Below are 21,296 nucleotides of genomic sequence, written 5' to 3'. Positions count from 1 at the left end.
TCAAACGCTAAGGCTCTTGCTACCCCCATAGTGCCTTTTTTAGGCAAGACTCAAAAGACAAACCCACCTCCATAGACAACACAAGGAGAAAAAAACTAAGGGTAATGCTACTAAATGCCAGAAGTCTAAATCTCAAGATGCACGCACTCGAGGCTCTCCTCAGTATGGAGAATATCGATATATGTGCAGTAACAGAAACCTGGTTCAAGGCTCCCGAGAGCACCCCAGCACTACCATGTTATAACTCATACCATGCTTTTCGGCCCCAAAACTCGGACCGAAACACAAAAGGAGGGGGAGTATCAATATTCATCAAAGATACCCTAACCTGCAGGTTAGTGGCACTGCACGAAGCATCAGAGACCATTCATGTGCAACTAACAGTGGGCAAAACTGCCTTTCAGTTTGTAGTCTGCTACAGATCACCCTCCCAATCTCAGGAACCTCACTCAGCTTTCCTGAGAACATTGGAGAATATGAAGGTCTCTCCAAACACCATAATATTGGGTGACTTCAACTACCCAAACATTGATTGGGAAAACTACTCAAGCCCAAACACCCTTGCCCAATGGTTCCTAGAATTTATAAACTCAAACGCTATGGAACAACTGGTCACCACTCCCACAAGAGGGGACAACATATTGGACCTGGTCATCACCAGCATGGGGACTTTATGTTCCACACCAGAGGTAAACCCCTCATTGGTAAGATCAGACCATAAAGTAATCTCACTGGACATCCATATCCCGTCCCCACCCCCAGCCAAGGAAACCACTGTGAAAAATTTCTCAAAAGCAAACTTTACACTTCTCAAAACTGAGGTGGAATCCTTCAAAGCCCCAGGGCCAGTGGAAAATACTGCCTGAACCACAGAATCCTTTTCAAACGCATTCTATGAGCACCTACAGGAATGCATGGATCATGCTATCCCAAATAAAACCAAGACTCACTCCTCCAAAAGCAGGAGACCTGTCTGGTGGACCCCAGCCATAAATAAGCTATACAACAGAAGGAGGAAGCTACTACATGATAGAGCAAAATCCCAAAAAGGGAAGGCATCTCTGATCAGTACTAGTAAGAAACTACAATCCCTCATAAAATCATCAAAGGCCAGCTTTGAAAGAAAAATTGCCCAGGATGCTAAGGATAATCACAAGGCCTTCTTTAGCTATGTCAGGAATCTGGGTGGCAACTCCCAGATATGCTCTGAGTTAGTACAAAATGGCAAAAAATACATTGAACTCACAGACATTGCCAACATCCTGGCAGACAGGTTCAGTGCAAACTTCTCCCCCCTTCCCCCCCAAAAGAGCAAATGTCTATCCCAACAGAATGTAGTCTCCGAGACATCACAGATGCACAGGTGAAGGCTGCCCTCTCCAAAGCAAAAAACACAGCATCAATGGGACCAGATGGTGTCCCGGGCTGCGTCTTACATGAGCTCCAAGAAGAACTGAACCCTCACATAAAGTCACTGTTCAAACTCAGCCTTATTACAGGATATGTACCCAAAGAATGGCATACAGCAACAGTGGTCCCACTCCACAAAGGTGGTGCCACAACGGACCCTGGGAACTATTGCCCTATAAGCCTGACTAGTCTGGTCTGCAAAGCTATGTAGCGTATCATCATGGAACTCATAAACAAAGACATTGGGAACCTCCAGACACTGGACCTTACCCAATTCAGCTTTGTTAAGGGCAGATCTTGCCTCTTAAACCTAGTTGACTTCTTTGAAACAGTTACCAAGGCCATAGATGAGGGGAAGGTAGTCTACACAGCCTACCTGCACCTTGCAAAAGCCTTCGACACAATACCCTACTCGGGCATCATAAATAACCTTACCAGCTTAAATATCAACCCCTATGTCACAAGATGGGTTGCAAACTGGCTCAGGGATAGAACCCACATGGTCAAAATTGCAGTTGCCATGTCCAAGTCTAAACCAGTTACAAGTGGCATCCCACAAGGCTCAGTCCTGGGACCTCTCTTATTCGGTATATACTTCTCTGAGATACAGGCTAAAACGGGAGGACTATGGCTGACCAGGTTCACAGATGACTGCAAACTGGGAGCCATAATCGACTCTCTGGCTGACACAAGCATCCTCCAAAAGGGTCTCACAGAGACAGATACCTGGTGCCAGAGCCACGGCCTCAAGCTAAATACAAAAAAGTGCATAGTTATTCCCTTTGGGAAAAACAAAGTGCCCACAAATTACCACATAGGAGGTAATCCATTAAGTACGGAAGATGTAATTAGGGATTTGGGGACCCAAGTAGATAGTAATCTCTCCTCTGACAATCACGTTGCCAAAGTGGTTAGAAAGACCTTCTATATAGCCCACCTTATCAAGAAAGGGTTCACATCTAGATCTAGAGAGGTCATTGTGCCCCTCTACTCATCACTCATCAGGCCCATAATTGAATACAATGCCCCATTTCAGATGTACCTTACCTGACACCTGCAGCAACTGGAGAGACCCCAAAAGTACCTCACCAAGAGGATCACGGGCCTCAAACAGATGCCCTATGCAGTTTGACTAAAGAAACTCCAGCTCTACTCAGTTGCTTACCACCTACTCAGAGGTGATCTATGCCTGACGTACAAAGCCATGTCTAACCCAGAATTAATGGACAAGCGCCACCTCAGGAAATCCAAATACCTTAAAGCTACACACTCCAGGGGCTTAAACCTCAGCACAGCAATAAACAGGACATGCTGGATGGACAGATTTGTATCCCAGAGGCTCCTCTCACTTTGGAACAGAATCCCAATTCATGTTAGGCAGAGCCCCTCACTGACCCTCTTCAAGAGAAATCTTGACGAGTGGATGGGAGATCGTAAGTTTACCCCTGGGATCTCTTCTGTGTCCCTGCTAGATAGAGGCACAGTAAACTAACCTTAAAGGGCTATCCTCTGTGACCTACTACACAGAGGCACAGTTAACTAATCTAAAAGGGAGGCGAAAGCCAAACACACTCTGGCTAGACTTATAAATGCCCTAGGGTAGATAGCCTAGTATCTACCTATGAACTTATGAACAATGAACACTTGTACTGACTTAAGGTCAAACTCAACTTCTGAATAATCAGTATGACTGGATTCAGTGTCAACAAGGAAGTCACCATTGTCCTCAATAGATTCCTCATCATTCTCTGAAACAACAGAAGTGTCTGTAGCCAAGTTAACATTAGAGTCATATATGGGAAGATCACCAACAGAATTAGCAGTTTTAAGAGTACTTTTATTCAAGGAAAGCACATCAGTCTTTTAGACAGCTGTAATCTGATTAGCAGCTGTATGATGATGCTTTTGCTTCTTTTTCTTGTGAACTTCAGTACTAGATAAAATATCTGGGAACAGAGTATTATGTCTGACAAGGGATTTCTTATCCAGACTACTCCTACACCTAAAGGGTTTGGATCTCCCATACCAGAACAGCCCTGCAGGGTGGGGCTAACCTCCATTCCATAGTGGCTGTCCAAGCTACACTACAGGGAGATTGTGCAAAAAAGAAAGTTATCTGTGGGCTATGCAGTGGCCCTGACAGAACCACTAACTAAAGGCTGAGATGTATTTTTATTTTGTTTTTCTTTTTTTTTCTTTTTAGGTGCAACCAGATTTGATGGAGGGGGTACCAGAGTTAGGATCTGTTAAATTAGGAGAGAACACCAACAGAATACCAATCTGACAGTAATGGATAATGTATCACAGTAATCATATAATGTTTCTAGTAATAAGTATGTACTCACACAACAAAACTCTGCCAAATTGTGCTATTATCACTAAAGTATGTTAAGAATTTTTTAACATCTGACAGAAATTAAAGAATTTCCAATACACACAGTCCAAACAGCAAAAAGAAAAAAGAAAAAAAAAGTGGCAAGACAGTCCCCGGGATTCATGAAGCTCGGCGCAAGGCCGGTGTAAGGCCTGCGCCGGTAGTGCAGTGTAATATCGGCGTAGTAGCGCCATATGCATAGTAATGAGTGCGCGCCGCCACCACAGACACGTGCGTAGGGCACGTGAGCGAGTCCAAGTAGGATGCGCCCGTAGGCGTGGCCAAGCGTGCAGGCGATGAGCAACCTAAAGTGCTGACTGCCACAGGCCGCCTGCAATAGTAACCGCACCAGACAGGCTCCGTGGATAATGAAACGTAGGCAGACTATGCAACATAGTACCCGTACACACAAAACGGAGAACCAAACATTAACCCACGAAGTCCAAAGTGAACCCGTCCAAGGAACTAAGGAGACGCGTAATACCGTGTCCGTCCCGCAATGCACTGTCAGTGGGCTTACCCAGAGAAGGTGTACCGCAGCATGTCAGCGCGCTGAACCGACATAGAAGTAGCGACATGGGCATGGTCACCAGGGTTACCAACTGTCCCACCTTGCTAGGGACAGTCCCTCAATTGACAGTTGTGTCCCGCCAAAAAATCGAAAAATGGCAAATGTCCTGAGATTTCCGGACAAAAATATTCCCTCAATATACCTTTAATAGTAGCATAAAACATTTATTTTGTATTTGAAACACATATATGGCATAAGAAACAGAATAAGAAACCCAAATGCTATGAGAATAAGCGTTTATTTTGGCAAAAAAGTGAAGTCCTTTCATCTCTACTTGCTGTGGGTATGTGTTGTCCTGCAAAATCCGATGTTTCCACAAAAGATGTCCCACTTTGGGCATTGGAAAAGGTGGCAACCCTAATGGTCACCAGCAGTAGTGAGAGTACACAGCCGGGTAGCTGTGTCAATATAACAACAAGAAGGAAACAAGATACCCTAAACACAGGCAAACATGTGCATAGCAACATGTATTACATCCAGCAACGTGCCCGTCGCAAACATATAGGACGGCGTATGGCGAACCGTAATACCCAGAAGCGGAACTCATGCATGCAAATGTAATACACAACAGCCCCGTCATAGCGTGAAACCCGCACCCATGTACGACCGTGCACCCAACCCAGCTAGCAGCCCTGCGCAGCTACACACCTACACACAATGGGCATACCTGCAATGTATTAAGAAGTATTGTCCAAGGCAGTGCCACGCGGGAAGATATGTACCCCACAACTTAACAGCCCACCCCAGGTACAGATATCCAAACGGCTGCATGTGAATGTTCCGGCAGAATGTGTACATCCCGCATGTGGTATGCCCCGTCGAAACTCCATAGGCGTGCACATGCCACGGTGCCCATAACTGTACACATCTGGACAAGGCGGTATGCACAGCCACCGTACCGATGACTAGCTATGCAGACATGTCAAACACAACACATAAGGCGGAACATCTGCCCACCAAGCAGGACGCCCAACAGGGTGCCACAGGCACAGAAGGGGAAGGTGGGACATCATACATGTAGAGTAGCGTTGCCGGACGGGAAAACACCCACAGCCAATGCAGAGGACGGAACAACATGTATATGCCTGGATGGATGGGTATGTCATAGCATGGGAATAGGCCAAGCTATCCCCCATAATAGCCATGCGTACCAGATACAAACAGCCAGTAACACGCAGTAGTAATGCAGGAAGGCATACACGAGTGTGGGAATAGCACAGGACATATGTCACGTGCCAAGTGTAGATGCATGACACAAATGTCCAGGATGGGGCCTCTTGCAAAGAGGAACATGTGCCAAACCCACCTCCCACAGATGTACCGGCAGTGAAAGCACATGCCAAACACACACCAATACAACCGTCCATCCCACGACAGCAACGGAGGCAGGTCAAAGACCACCATGACGCGTGCACAAACAGGGACACGTGGAACCTTTGCCCTAACACCCCCCCAGGCCAAAGAACAATAGAATGGACATATGCATGTAATGCTGTGAAGGATGCGTGGTAGTCCTCGGTATCACAGAGGTAGGTACACAGATACACTGTAATCAACTGTGATGTATGTGCACTGTAGACAGCATACCTGCAGGTAATACATAGTTCTATCACGTGCCACAGAAATATACACATAAGAATGAGGATAGGGGATAGACAAGTGTGAATGGGACAAACTATGAACATGGGGTCATAGGACCATAGGTGCAGAGTAGCTTATCTACCCAAGGGCATCCATAACCCTAGGCCACAGTTATGTTAACTTCGCCAACCCTCCAGTCCGGAGATAAAATGCCCATTATATTGCTGTACCTCTGTCAAGCAGTGACAATGATGTAATCCCTGAGGTATATCTGCAATCCCCCATCAAATGGACAATATCCCCCTCGAGCAAGGCTAGCAAGGTTGTCTGCCACACATGTACTGTGATGTTGTTCCACAGCATACTGACTGTCTGGGTGAGGTATGTGTCATTCCAACACAATCTATCAATGATTGTGTCAAGGTTCATGTCACCTGCCCACGTGGTTCTGAGGGATGTAGATCCAGGAGGTGAAGCATAGTCATCAAATATGGGTCGACATGGCCTCGTATGTCAGGCACAGGTCACCACTGAACAAGTGGTATGTGACCGAATGGAGCAGGAGTCCTCACAGTGGGGCAGCATAACATAAATTCCTGACACCCTGCATCTGTCTGACGATGACCCTATGGGGCCTTCCCGGCTGCCGTAGGTGTCGGGTCAGATACCGTCAGAACTGGGCAATATACTCAATCATAGGTCCAACGAGTCATGAGTACAAGGAGATGAAGACCTACCCTGATCTAGATGTGAAATACTGCACGAACAGGTGGGCAATGTAGAACGTCAACCGAAACACGATAGCAACGTGTGTGTCGAACGAATGGTGACTGACAACCTGGGTCCCAGATCCCTGGTAAGTCCCCCCGTGATCAGTGGACCGCCAGCCATATGGCGGACAGGGGTGACCTTGTTCTTCCCGATGGGTATGACTATGCATAACCTGGCATTTAGCTGTAGGCCTTGTCCCTGACAGCAGATATTCATATCTGTGAGGCCCCTTACAAGGATATCCGTGTCAGATGTCCGTCCCACTATGGCACCTGGTTCGCAGTCATCTACAAACAATGTCAGCCCTAACCCCCCTGTGTGTGCTTGTACTTTGGAAATGTAGATGTAGAAAAAGAGTGGACCCAGGGCAGAGCCCCGTGGTAGTCCGCCTGTGACAGGCAGTAAGTCTGACATGCTGCCAGCAACTATGACGGCGTGGGTTGTGTCACCTAGCCAGTTTGCAACCCATCCCGCGATGTACGTGTTCACATCCAAGCCGATGACTTTATGAATGATACCCGAGGGGGGTATTGTGTTGAAGGCCTTTGACAGGTCGAGGTAGGCTGTAAGGACTGCATGACCCTCATCAATGGCCCCGATGACAGTCCCTAAAACGTCAACCAGGTTCTAAACGCATGATCTGCCCCTGACCAAGCCGAAATGGGTTGTATGCAAAGTATGCAGGTCCCGTAAGTCGTCATCTATGGCCTGCAGTATGATCCTTCCCCATGTCTTTCCTGATACGGAATCCCAGGCTAATGGGACGGTAATAACCAGGGTCAGTGGAGGCACTGCCCCTGTGAAGTGGGACTACAGTCACCGTGCGCCACAACTTGGGTACGTTACCCGAGGTGAAGCTAAGATCAGACAGCTGTCCTAACTGTGGGTCTAATTCCTCAATGAGATCGCGTAGTACACAATCGGGACACCAGCTGTTCCCATGGATGCTGTGTTCACTACCTTGGAGAGAGCATGTACCACCTGTGCGTTAAAGAACATTCGGGTGCCACAATCCGCTGGTACAGACATCTCTCTATGTGGGGGGGGGTGGAGATGTTTTCACCGAACCTGTCAGCCAGTATGTTGGCAATGTGTGTATGTTCAGTACACTTCACATCATTGTGAACCCAGTCAGACCATATCTGGGAGTTACCTCCCAGGTGTCTGGCATAGCTAATGAAGGCCGTATGATTGTCTGTCGAGTCCTTGGAGATATATCTGTGTAACCTGCCCTGGATTATGTCATGACAGCTTGTAGCTCTTCACGTATAATGATCAAGGGTGTCATACCTCACAAGGAGTCAGCTCTGCTGTGTAGTAGCCACTTCCTGTCATCGTACAGAGTGGGTATGGCTGGGGTACACCACACCGGATGCTTGGCGTTGGTCCAAAGAACCACAGTTGGGTAAGGGAATGCCTGATCCATGCAGTCCTGTAGGTGCCGGTAGAAGGCATATGTAAGTGACGCAGTGGCCTGAGTAATGTCGACCACTGGCTAAGGGTCCCTAAAGGAGACCACAGTAGTGTTCAGAATTGTCAATCCGGCCTTTGAGAACGCCATGTGTATGTTAACCGGCAACACCCACAGCATTGTATGTCAATAGCAGACGCTATTGTCCAAATAACATAAGATCAACTTTATTGTTGAAATATGTATCATTATTCAATTAGTGATATGTTTCTGCTAATTACATTTGCAAATGCCCATTAAGACCGGGCCAAAGTGCTCGTGATCTACCTGTTATGGTGGTGTCAGTCTGACAAGAAAGTGGCGATACTTCCCTACTAGGACCTCTGGGGATTATTTAAAGCAGCCGTTAACCGGCATCATTGGATGTACACCATTTGGTGTCGGTTTGGGAGAACCAGTCTTACGTAGCACTACACACTATGGGTAGTCAAGCAGACATCCGCGAATGGGGAACATACAGCAGCAGTCAGAACCACTGGCCACATGGACACAGTCCAACAAGTTCTATACTTTACATATGCACATTGGTGTCCATTGTAGGACCCAAAAATTGCCCCGTACGGAATACCATCCAGCCTTCATCGTCCAACCAGGAGAAGCGACAGTCGTGAGCACGGCACAGCTAGATATATGCACCACCTGCGTGTTTAATGTTGATGACAATTGTCCATGAAATGCAGGACATATGAACAGAAAACCACGGACTGTCGACTCCATAGATGTTCGTCCACATCCCAGTCCCGCACACATGAAGGATGTGTAATGGGTACTGTCGAGGGTTTCAGCCATGGGATCGTGGGTATGCAGAAATGGTGCTCGGTGTTGTTTGGCAGATAATCCGTTGTCCCGCCCCGTGGGAGGGATGTGGGTGTAGCACATGCCCCACTCCCCACGAATAATGCAAAGCATCCACCGGATATCGCTAAATGCAGGTGTGAAATGTGTACAGCCCAATACCACTGTCCAGTAGGCAATTCCCATGGGTGGACAAGCGTACGAGCAAGATGGCACCCATACCTGCAAACCTGGTGGAAGTACGCAGCTGCAGTAAGGCATAACACAGGAAATACAGATAGGGACTACAGTAGACACAGCCCATAGAAATCCAGACCGCCGTGCGACTACCGTCGTGCACAGCACTCAATCTGCCAGCAGGGGAATGGGGATCACCCACTTCCATACTGCAGAACAAATGGGCGACCAGTGGAACACATTTCAATGGCACACCAACAACGTCAACTAGGAAGGTTATAGTATGGTTAAACAATGGCGTTCACAGTGTTGAAGAACATCTGTCAATGAATAAACAGGATCTACATGTGTTGCTGGTGTTATCATGACACTATAGTGGCGGATATGTCCTATTGGGCCTAATGAGGTTTATTGAAAGCAGTCGCTAACCTGCATCCGTGCATGGACACCATTTGTATTCAGTTATGAAACACCTGGTTTCCGTAGCACTACATATTATGGGTAGTCAAACAGACATCCCCGATTGGGGAACGTACAGATGCAGCCGAAACCACTGTCCAGATGGACACAGTCCAACACGTTCTACACTTTACACATGCACATTGGTGTCCATTGTAGGACCCAAAAATTGATACTATCGAACAACATGCAGCCGTCATCGTTCCAGCAGAAGAAAAGCGACAGCCGTGACTACGGCACAGATACACATATGCACCACCGGCGTTATTAAGGTTGATGACAAGTGTCCATGAAATGCAGGACATATGGACAGAAGTCCCCAGAGTCCAGAGTCCATACAAGTGCGTCCACATCCCATTGTCGCACACATGAAGGATGTGGAATGGGTACCGTCGAGTGTTGCAGCCATGGGATCCTGGGTATGCAGAAACAGTGCTCGGTGTTGTTTGGCAGATAATCCGTTGTCCCGCCCCGTGGGAGGGATGTGGGTGTAGCACCTGCCTTACCCCCACTAATAATGCAAAGCATCCACCGGATAATGCTAAATGCATGTGTGGAATGTGTACAGCCCATACCAGTGTCCAGCAGGCAATTCCCATGGATGGACAGGCGTACGACAAAGATGGCACCCATACCTGCAAACCCGGTGGAATTACACAGCTGCAGTAAGGCATAACACAGGAAATACACATAGGGACTACAGTAGACATACCCCATACAAAGTCGGACCACCGTGCGAATACTGGCGTACACAGCACTCAATCTGCCAGCAACAAAATGGGGATCACTCGCTGTCATACCGCGGAAGAAATGGGCGACCTGTGGAACACATACTAATGGCACACGAACAACGTCAACTAGGATATGTAAACTATGGCGTTCCCACTTATAAAGAATACATGCTTCAATGAATCCATAGGGGATCTACATGTTCTGGTGGTGTTATGTTGACAATACAGTGACGGATATGTCCTACTGGGACGTCTGTGGTGTATTTAAAGTAGTTGCTAACCTGCATCTCTGGATGTACACCATTTGTTCTCAGATCTACTAAACCCGGTTTACGTAGCACTACGTAATATGGGTCGTTAAACAGACATCCGCGATTGGGGTACATACAGCAGCAGTCAGAACCACTGGCCAGTTGCACACAGTCCAGCAACATCTAACTTTACATATGCACATTGGTGTCCATTGTAGGACCCAAAAATTGTACTTAACAGAATTCCATCCAGCCGTTACCGTCCACCAGATGACGCGATAGCCGTGGGTACGGCACAGCGAGACATATGCACCACCAGCGTGTTTAAGGTTGATGACAAGTGTCCATGTAATGCAGGATATATGAACAGTCATTTCCAGATTGCCGAGACCATAGACGTGCGTCCACATCCCAGTCCCGCACACATGAAGGATGTGTAATGGGTACTGTCGAGGGCTGCAGCCATGGGAACCTGGGTATGCGGAAATGGGGCTCGGTGTTGTTTGGCAGATGATCCGTCGTCCCGCCCCGTGGGAGGGATGTGGGTGTAGCACATGACCTACTCCCCACTAATAATGTAAAGCATCCACCGGAGAATGCTAAATGCAGGTGTGAAATGTGTACAGCCCATACCACTGTCCAGCAGGCAATTCCCATGGATGGACAAGCCTACGACCATGATGGCACCCACACCTGCAAGGCTGGTGGAATTACACAGCTGCAGTAAGGCATAACACAGGAAATACAGATGGGAACAACAGTAGACACTCCCCATAGAAATCCATACCGCCGTGCGAATCCCGGCGTACACAGCAACCAAGCTGCTAGCAAGAATATGGGGATCACTCGCTTACATACCGCAGAACATACGGGCGACCTGTGGAACATATATTAATGGCACACCAACAACATCAACTAGGAAGGTCATAGGATGGTTAAACTATGGCGTTCCCACTCATAAAGAACATCCGTCCATGAATAAATAGGTTCTACATGTACCGGCTGTGTTATAATGACAATACAGTGGCGGATAGTTCATAATGGGACTTCTGAGGATTAGTTAAAGCAGTTGCTAACCTGCAGCAGTAGATTAACACCATTTGGGTTAATTGTGGAAGGACACGGGTTCCGTAGCACTACATAATATGGGTAGGCAAACAGACATCCGCGATTGGGGAACATACAGCAGCAGTCCAAACCACTGGCCAGATGGACACAGTCCAACATGTTCTACACTTTACATATGCACATCGGTGTCCATTGTAGGACCCCAAAAATTTATCCCTAGGCAATGGCAACCGGCTGCGATCGTGTGACCCAGAAGAGGTGACAGCCGTGACTACGGCACAGGTAGATATATGCACCACCAGCGTGTTCAAGGGTGATGACAAGTGTCCATGAAATGCATGCCATATGGACAGAGGTCCCCAGAATGTCGAGTCCATGGAAGTGCGTCCACATCCCATTCCCGCACACATGGAGGATGTGCAATGGGTACCGTCGAGGGTTGCAGCTATGGGATAGTGGGTATGCAGAAATGGTGCCCGGTGTTGATTGGCAGATGATCCGTTGTCCCGCCCCGTGGGAGGGATGTGGGTATAGCACATGCGTTACCCCCCCACTAATAATGCGAATAATCCACCGGAGAATGCTAACTGCATCTGTGAAATGTGTACAGCTCTATACCAGTGTCCAGTAGGCGATTCCCATGGACGGACAAACGTACGGCCAAGATGGCACCCATAACTGCAAACCTGCTGGAATTACACAGTTGCAGTAAGGCATAACACAGGGAATATAGATAGGGACTACAGTACACACTCCCCATAGAAAATGAGACCGCCGTGCGAATCCCGGCGTACACAGCACTCAATCTGCCAGCACCATAATGGGGATCACTCGCTTCCATACCGCGGAAGAAATGGGCGACCTGCGGAACACATACCAATGGCACACCAACAACGTCAACTGTGAAAGTGATAGGATCCTTACACTATGGCGTTCACGCTTATAACGAACATCCTTCAATGAATTTATAGGACCTACATGTTTTGGTCGTGTTAATATGACAATACAGAGGCGGCAATGTCCCAATGTGATATCTGCGGATTAGTTAAAGCAATTGTTAGCCTGCATCATTGGAATTACACCATTTGTGTTCAGTGGCGTAAAACCCGGTTTACGTAGCACTACATAATATGGGTACTCAAACAGACATCCGTGATTGCTGAACATACAGCAGCAATCAAACCCACTGGTCAGATGGACACAGTCCAATAAGTTCTACACTTTACATATGCACATTGGTGTCCATTGTAGGACCCAAAAATTTATCCGTACGCAATGTGAACCGGCTGCGATCGAGAGACCCAGAAGAACTGACAGCCGTGACTACGGCACAGCTAGATATGTGCACCACCAGCGTGTTCAAGGTTGATGACAAGTGTCCATGAAATGCAGGACATATGAATAGGACTCCCCAGGTTGCTGAGTCCATAGACGTGCGTCCACATCCCATTCCCGCACACATGAAGGATGTGCAATGGGTACTGTCGAGGCTTGCAGCCATGGGATCGTGGGTATGCAAAAATGGGTCTCGGTGTGGATTGGCAGATGATTCGTTGTCCCGCCCTGTGTGAGGGACGTGGGCATGGCATATGCGTTACTCCGCACTAATAATGCAAATCATCCACCGGAGAATGCTAAATGCAGCTGTGAAATGTGTACAGCCCTATACCAGTGTCCATTAGGCAGTTCCCATGGATGGACAAACGTACGGCCAAGATGGCACCCATAACTGCAAACTGGTGGAATCCCACAGCTGTAGTAAGGCATAACACAGGAAATACAGATAGGGACTACAGTAGACACTCCCCATACAAAGCCAGACCGCCGTGCGAATACCGGCGTACACAGCACTCAATCTGCCAGCAAGAGAATGGGGATCACTCGCTTCCATACCGCGGAACAAATGGGCGACCTGCGGAACACATACTAATGGCACACCAACAACGTCAACTAGGAAGGTTATAGGATGGTTAAGCTATGGCGTAGCCACATAGAAAGAACATCCTTCAATGAATTAATAGGATCTACATGTTTCGTCCGTGTTAATTCGACAATACAGAGGCGGGAATGTCCCAATGGGATATCTGCGGATTAGTTAAAGCAATTGTTAGCCTGCATCATTGGAATTACACCATTTGTGTTCAGTGGCGGAAAACCCGGTTTACGTAGCACTACATAATATGGGTACTCAAACAGACATCCGTGATTGCTGAACATACAGCAGCAATCAAACCCACTGGCCAGATGGACACAGTCCAATAAGTTCTACACTTTACATATGCACATTGGTGTCCATTGTAGGACCCAAAAATTTATCCGTACGCAATGTCAACCTGCTGCGATCGGGAGACCCAGATGAAGTGACAACCGTGACCACGGCACAGCTACATATATGCACCACCAGCGTGTTCAAGGTTGATGACAAGTGTCCATGAAATGCAGGACATATGAATAGGACTCCCCAGGTTGCTGAGTCCATAGACATGCGTTCACATCCCATTCCCGCACACATGAAGGATGTGCAATGGGTACTGTCGAGGCTTGCAGCCATGGGATCGTGGGTATGCAAAAATGGGTCTCGGTGTGGATTGGCAGATGATTCGTTGTCCCGCCCCGTGTGAGGGACGTGGGCATGGCATATGCGTTACTCCGCACTAATAATGCAAATCATCCACCGGAGAATGCTAAATGCAGCTGTGAAATGTGTACAGCCCTATACCAGTGTCCATTAGGCAGTTCCCATGGATGGACAAACGTACGGCCAAGATGGCACCCATAACTGCAAACCTGGTGGAATCCCACAGCTGTAGTAAGGCATAACACAGGAAATACAGATAGGGACTACAGTAGACACTCCCCATACAAAGCCAGACCGCTGTGCGAATACCGGCGTACACAGCACTCAATCTGCCAGCACATAAATGGGGATCACACGCTTCCATACCGCGGAACAAATGGGTGACCTGTGGAACCATACCAATGGCACAATATCAACGTCAGCTGGGAAAGCCATACGATGGTCAAACTATGGCGTTCCCACCAATGAAGGACATCCTTCAGTGAATTAATAGGAGTAATGTCAATTGACCATGGAATACACCTAATCAACATGAAAGACCCACTGGCACCTTATGGCACACAAACCATGTCACACATAGGTAGATGAAACAGTCAACGTAGACATTTTGTCCACGACAGGTCACATATGGTATCCAAAGGTTACTTCATAGACATGTAAGCGCTATCACCCGTAGGCCCCGTGAGACTTACACATAACATGGAAGCATCCAGGCTTTAAATATCCCCCCTTACACTTCCATTTGTCACTTCCTATGCAAACAATGAACATGTAGCCACAGCATAGAAAGCACAGACGCAATGCTAACCACACACACATATGTTAACATCTCAGAAAGCATCCTATTAACACATGTATTATATGATATTGTACTATGCCGAATCCTCATCAATCAAAGACCTAACAATGTATATGGAAGATATGCATAGCATATCACTGTAATACAGTGGTACAGAACTGAAAGAGTGGACAAATGTATGTTAACGCTACATCTGTACCTAAACTACATTCCCGTTACGGGGGTTTGCTCCACCTGCTTCTCAAAAGAGGCCTCAGCAGTGTTCCATCGGTCAGCCCTGGTGTGTGGCCAACCCTCCACCTACTAATCCATCTAAATCCGCATTCTACAGCATAGCTGAGGAGGTCCCCCCTGTGGTATTATAACCTAGACGTCGTAAAACACCGAATGTAGACGTATGCCTTGTGATGTGCCCATAGCCGGCCGTAGGCATACGCCAATCCTGCGGCTGCCCAGGGCGCCGCTCTAGTAGGGCCACCTGTCTAGTAGGTGTGTCATGTAGGTATACCAAGATGGGGGCACCATGTGTTGTGGTGGTGGGCACCATGGAGCCCTACAGCCTAGGGCAGCGGGCGATCTAAGGCCGCTGCCGTTGGAGGGGTAGTACGGTCTGCAGGTATGTGCAGACGTGCACATGTAACAGCGGTCCACAAGGATTACCCATAGTGGCGACACCTGCACAGATGGCTATAGCGGGACACACACACGGCCATGCATACAGCACAGGTAGACATACACACACCATAAATAGGCAAGTACACACAAGGTGTATGGCGTGTACGGGTACAGTGTCAGGACAGCAAGGATAGCTGTCTGCCACGATATCCAGCAGATGTCTTTGAGGTGTTCTGGAATACGGACGGTGCATGGACAATGTGTGGATATGCAACGTACCACAGTTATATGTGTCAGCCGTGCAAGTATGCGATACATGGGAAAGACAGCTGTCCATGGTAGAGCAGCAGTACGGGCACAACATAGGTACGTAGATATACAAAGACAGAGATACAGACGGACACATCTGGCAGGCCCGTGAGTGTAATGTATACAGCACCACCCCACCACACCATAGCAGGGTGCACGTGGAGAACACGCTACGGAGGTCGCCGACCACAACAGGCACACAAGCGGTACACGAGCTGCGTCCCGCCATCCACAAACACAGGGATGGCGGCAGGTTATGAGTGTTCTGCATAAACCTCAAAGCCATACCCTATGAACCCATGCAGCTGGGAGCATGGACACACACACACATGTGGCAGGCATGGTGATTGACCACACCCCCACATACCCAACCGCACAAACGTATGACACAGGTATGGAATGCGCTACGTGGACCACCGAACACACCACCATCAGAGGCACATGTACAGGTGGGTGACAACATCCGTAAAGGAATGGCCGCTGATAGCCAAGGTTTGTGTTGCGAAGCGTCTAAAAGCATGTTCATCTGCAGAGGCAGCTGGAAACACACACACACACACACACACGGAAGGGCCGAGAGTTGAACCTACGCCTACCTACATGAACTCACTACAGCATGAAGCATTTACAGAACGCGCTACCGAGATTACTGAGCACAACGCTGTCAGAGGCATATTTCTAGGCGGGTGACATCACCCGTAAGAGAATAGCTGGCAATAGCCAAGGTTTGTGTTGCGAAGCGTCTAAAAGCATGTTCATCTGCAGAGGCAGCTGGAAACACACACACACACACACACAGGGAAGGGCCGAGTCAAACCTACGCCTACCTACATGAACTCACTACAGCATGAAGCATTTACAGAACGCGCTACCGAGATTACTGAGCACAACGCTGTCAGAGGCATATTTCTAGGCGGGTGACATCACCCGTAAGAGAATAGCTGGCAATAGCCAAGGTTTGTGTTGCGAAGCGTCTAAAAGCATGTTCATCTGCAGAGGCAGCTGGAAACACACACACACACACACACACACACACACACACACACACACGGAAGGGCCGAGAGTCGAACCTACGCCTACCTACATGAACTCACTACAGCATGAAGCATTTACAGAACGCGCTACCGAGATTACTGAGCACAACGCTGTCAGAGGCATATTTCTAGGCGGGTGACATCACCCGTAAGAGAATAGCTGGCAATAGCCAAGGTTTGTGTTGCGAAGCGTCTAAAAGCATGTTCATCTGCAGAGGCAGCTGGAAACACACACACACACACACACACACACACACACAGGGAAGGGCCGGGAGTCGAACCTATGCCTACCTACATGAACTCACTACAGCATGAAGCATTTACAGAACGCGCTACTGAGATTACTGAGCACAACGCTGTCAGAGGCATATTTCTAGGCGGGTGACATCACCTGTAAGAGAATAGCTGGCAATAGCCAAGGTTTGTGTTGCGCCTAAAAGCATGTTCATCCGCAGAGGCAGCTGGAAACACACACACACACACACAGGGAAGGGCCGGGAGTCGAACCTACGCCTACCTACATGAACTCACTACAGCATGAAGCATTTACAGAATGCGCTACCGAGATTACTGAGCACAACGCTGTCAGAGGCATATTTCTAGGCGGGTGACATCACCCGTAAGAGAATAGCTGGCAATAGCCAAGGTTTGTGTTGTGAAGCGTCTAAAAGCATGTTCATCTGCAGAGGCAGCTGGAAACACACACACACACACACACACACACAGGAAGGGCCGGGAGTCGAACCTACGCCTACCTACATGAACTCACTACAGCATGAAGCATTTACAGAACGCGCTACCGAGATTACTGAGCACAACGCTGTCAGAGGCATATTTCTAGGCGGGTGACATCACCCGTAAGAGAATAGCTGGCAATAGCCAAGGTTTGTGTTGTGAAGCGTCTAAAAGCATGTTCATCCGCAGAGGCAGCTGGAAACACACACACACACACACACACACACACACACAGGGAAGGGCCGGGAGTCGAACCTACGCCTACCTACATGAACTCACTACAGCATGAAGCATTTACAGAACGCTACCGAGATTACTGAGCACAACGCTGTCAGAGGCATATTTCTAGGCGGGTGACATCACCCGTAAGAGAATAGCTGGCAATAGCCAAGGTTTGTGTTGCGAAGCATCTAAAAGCATGTTCATCTGCAGAGGCAGCTGGAAACACACACACACACACACACACACACACACGGAAGGGCCGAGAGTCGAACCTACGCCTACCTACATGAACTCACTACAGCATGAAGCATTTACAGAACGCTACCGAGATTACTGAGCACAACGCTGTCAGAGGCATATTTCTAGGCGGGTGACATCACCCGTAAGAGAATAGCTGGCAATAGCCAAGGTTTGTGTTTGGCGCCTAAAAGCATGTTCATCTGCAGAGGCAGCTGGAAACACACACACACACACACACACACACACACACACACACGGAAGGGCCGAGAGCCGAACCTACGCCTACCTACATGAACTCACTACAGCATGAAGCATTTACAGAACGCGCTACCGGGATTACTGAGCACAGCACAGTCAGGAGGCATACCCCTCGGTGGGTGGTATCATCTGCAGAGGCAATGCATCCGATAGGGAATGAAGACAGAGTGCGCAATCACACAGCCTGTTACCATCCCAAGGTGGCCGTACAGTAACACGGTAGTGCTGCAGTCGGGAATACCGAATAACTACTGAGCAGTACATCACGACATGAATACGGGATGCACCACATGACAGTATACCCTATGAGAGGGCATGTGGCGTGCAGGATGTAGGCAGCCAATGTGGCATGACAGCCACATATGAGTCACCTGGACGGTCACCATGGCTATGCAGGATGTCATTGGCCATGGCTACACGCCTAGTAGCAGACATCGGTGCCGACTGTCGTGTACCCGGGCAGGTGTACTGGCCATGCCTCTCACACCTAGCGGTTGCAAAGGGGAGACAGACATGCTCACGGGGTATCAACGCAGTCGGGCACAGTGTGCACTGTACTGTGTGTCCATCTACACAGCTGCGTACTGGGCATGCTCAGACACTTAGACTCGGCACAGAGCAGACATGCATACACATGGTGCGACGGCATGGGAGGCAGATCAGGACCGTCGTGTGTCCAGCCACACAACAGTAACCGCCATGCCACAGACGTGGCAGTAAGGGGAAACAGGCATGCACCCGGGTATCAATGCAGTCGGGCGGTGTGCACTGTACTGTGTGTCCATCTACACAGCTGCTTACTGGGCATGCTCAGACACTTAGAATCGGCACAGAGCAGACATGCATACACATGGGGCGATGGCATGGGAGGCAGATTGTGGACCGTCGTGTGTGTCCAGCCACACAACAGTAACCCGGCCATGCCACAGACGTGGCAGTTGCGAAGGGGAAACAGGCATGCACCCGGGGTATCAATGCAGTCGTGCGCGGTGTGCACTGTACTGTGTGTCCATCTACACAGCTGCTTACTGGGCATGCTCAGACACTTAGAATCGGCACAGAGCAGACATGCATACACATGGGGCGATGGCATGGGAGGCAGATTGTGGACCGTCGTGTGTGTCCAGCCACACAACAGTAACCCGGCCATGCCACAGACGTGGCAGTTGCGAAGGGGAAACAGGCATGCACCCGGGGTATCAATGCAGTCGGGCGCGGTGTGCACTGTACTGTGTGTCCATCTACACAGCTGCTTACTGGGCATGCTCAGACACTTAGAATCGGCACAGAGCAGACATGCATACACATGGGGCGACGGCATGGGAGGCAGACTGTGGACCGTCGTGTGTGTCCAGCCACACAACAGCGACCCGGCCATGCTCACACACGTGGTATGTGCTACGCGCCGTCCGGCATGCAGATGGAGTGCACACACCGCAAGTCACGGACAGGCAAACCCGTACACACGCGCAGGGTGGACACACATGCAGTCACATCGCACACACAGATGACAGCACAGGCGCCATGGGTGCAGGCTGAACATGTACACACCGAAGTGAACACTGTAGCTGCTATGCCAGCATCCAGTTATCGGTGCAGCAGTATGCCTCACGGTCCTGAAACTGCATGTGACATATGTCCAGAGGACTATGTGGCGGTGTACGTCCATCGTGCAGAGTACACATGTACTATCAATGACCCCACAGGTGTGATGTAGTCCACCGATACCGTATACATGGACAGGCGTGATCCACACATGCCACGGGCCTGACACAGGTATGACACATGACTGCAGCTGTACCACAGTGAAACAATGTCCGGATATGTCACATATGTGGTTTCCAAGTTGTGTGCATGGACTGCATGCAGGACACATACGAGGCCTGTGATGGACCACATGCATGACACAGGCGTACGCGGTAATACACACACGAAGGGAAGGCGGACACATGTTTGTGGTATGCACCCCCTACAGGGTGTGGCGGTGTTCACAGGGACACATACCCTTGTACAGTTTGCCTGTGACAGCTGTGGTACCAAACCACAGTCCAAGTTCCATGCATGTTGCCACACATGTCACAACGTAGCAATGCATACACACATGGCAACAGGGGAGACATGTGACACGTGTACTGTGCACGGTTCAGCCGTGCACGGGCGGTGTCTGGTGTCCGTAAGACGGTTGCAACCCCCTCCCACATGCATACCCATCATGGGGGCCGTCATATGGTGGCATAGTGACAGCACGCATGGCAGTCTGTGTGCACACCAATTGTTTAAACACCTGTCCACATGCATGTGTGCAGGAGCTGGTCACAGGTGTGTCACACACCGTCCTACCCTGACATGTGCATACAGTCCGCTATGTCGCCTTTACATGACAGCGCTGCCATGATGCATACCCATCGGCCATGTGGGTTTGACCATATGTCACATTGCCACTCTAACCCCTACCACCACCCAAGTGCAGATATTGGCACAGCTGCCGGATACAGTGGTAGTACGCAGGATGCACCACATACCGCTGCACGCCTGCACAAACACATGTAGCGGGTGTGGCATTCCTAGCACCAACATGTGTGCAGGAATGTGTGCCCATGTATGCCACAGATCGGGGGAACTATGTGCCACGTGCCACACATCACTGTACACCATGGTAGAGCTCTGTACCTACCTCAGTGTGGGGTGCACCGATGTGGATGGTGTGGTACATGCAACACGTCATCCCTCCATGTAGACATGTGTGACACCACCATGTCCGTGGTGTTGACATGTGTGTATGTCTGCTGCTTGTTGAGAGGGTGTATGCAGATATCGTGTTGTGCCCGGACACTGACCACACAGGGG

The 21,296-nt window shown here is 49.1% G+C and overlaps 1 protein-coding gene across 2 annotated transcripts in view; it reads right to left on the bottom strand.

The window, feature by feature from the left end:
• Nucleotides 1–21,296, bottom strand: part of LOC122799628 (guanylate-binding protein 1-like) — a 983,968-nt gene that overhangs the window by 390,240 nt on the left and 572,432 nt on the right. The gene's annotated exons all lie outside the window — the stretch shown is intronic.

Source organism: Protopterus annectens, chromosome 4.part0 (assembly GCF_019279795.1).
Source record: "Protopterus annectens isolate FY-2018-M chromosome 4.part0, PAN1.0, whole genome shotgun sequence".
In the NCBI taxonomy this organism is placed as follows: Eukaryota; Metazoa; Chordata; order Ceratodontiformes; family Protopteridae; genus Protopterus; species Protopterus annectens.
The sequence above is the reverse complement of the archived record's forward strand: the minus strand, read 5'-3'. Positions and strand labels throughout refer to the sequence as shown.